Source organism: Lolium rigidum, chromosome 3 (assembly GCF_022539505.1).
Source record: "Lolium rigidum isolate FL_2022 chromosome 3, APGP_CSIRO_Lrig_0.1, whole genome shotgun sequence".
Lineage (NCBI taxonomy): Eukaryota > Viridiplantae > Streptophyta > Magnoliopsida > Poales > Poaceae > Lolium > Lolium rigidum.
In genome coordinates this window covers 411857102-411858246 of record NC_061510.1, presented here as the reverse complement: position 1 = coordinate 411858246, position 1145 = coordinate 411857102, and positions in this window count along the sequence as shown.

The window sequence follows — 1145 nt, the reverse complement described above, 5'->3', positions numbered from 1 at the left end:
GGGCATGACAACCTAGAAATTCTCCATATAGTATGTTAACGAACATTGTACTATGCCTAGCATGCTAAACTTCAGAGCTCAACATATTAAGAATCAATCAGAAAGGCGAGGATGGTAGATTGGAAGTTATCTCCTCCACAATGACCTATTAATATTCAAAATAATAAGCTGGCAGTACTTGTGGCAAAATTAGTGCTTGTAATAACAATAAGCTAGATTGGTATCCATGGAAGAATCGGTGATCCTTTTTTGTATGCAATTATGTTGCTGCTTCAGTTTGGGCTGATTTCAAACTTTCTCACCTAGCTTACAGGTGCTATTTATTTGATGGTATCCCATAAAGTTCTATCTTAGCTGCACCCATGATCTATTTTGGTCTTTTAGTTATGCTTACCATTTTCAGCACTGCATTTTCAGGTCTTGATAGAAGGGTAGCTTGAGGTTTCCTCTATAGACTCAAACATGGTGAGAGCTTTAGTTCAGTCATCGATCCTGTCACCCAAGTCAGCAATTGTTCCTTGAGTTAGATGCTTCTAAAAATATGTGTACTGTAAACCTACAGTACAGTAGATATTATATCAGAATTTTGGGAACACCATTGGAATTGATGCATACCTGTTTTTATTATAGAAAAATGTAGGTGGACTGAACCCACAAAATGTTATTGCATCTACCATACGCGTATGGGAATTCCATTGGAGTCTCAACTGTAGGTGGACTGAACCCACAAAATGGTACAATATTTCTGAAGGTGAGAAAGTATATGCCATACCACTTGTTGTGAGGATAATCACGATTTGGTTGGTTAATGTATGGTCAGTGAGAAAGTATATGACATACCACTTGTTGTGCTTAAACAACCAAATCACGATCATGTAAATCAGGGTGTATATTTATCTATGGAAATGTACACTGACCATACATTAACTAACCATACCACTACACCTCCGAGCATCTATACGACGGCCTCAAATCTCTGAAACTTTTGATTCTCTTTTAGGTATGAAAATCTAGGATGCAAATTAAATAGGGAGGATATAATGACACAGATCTATAAAAATGTAAGATGCAAATCTGAGAAACAAATCATTAGCAGTTCACTTTTTGTGGCGGCAAGACATCTCTTCACATGAAAATTTATTCTC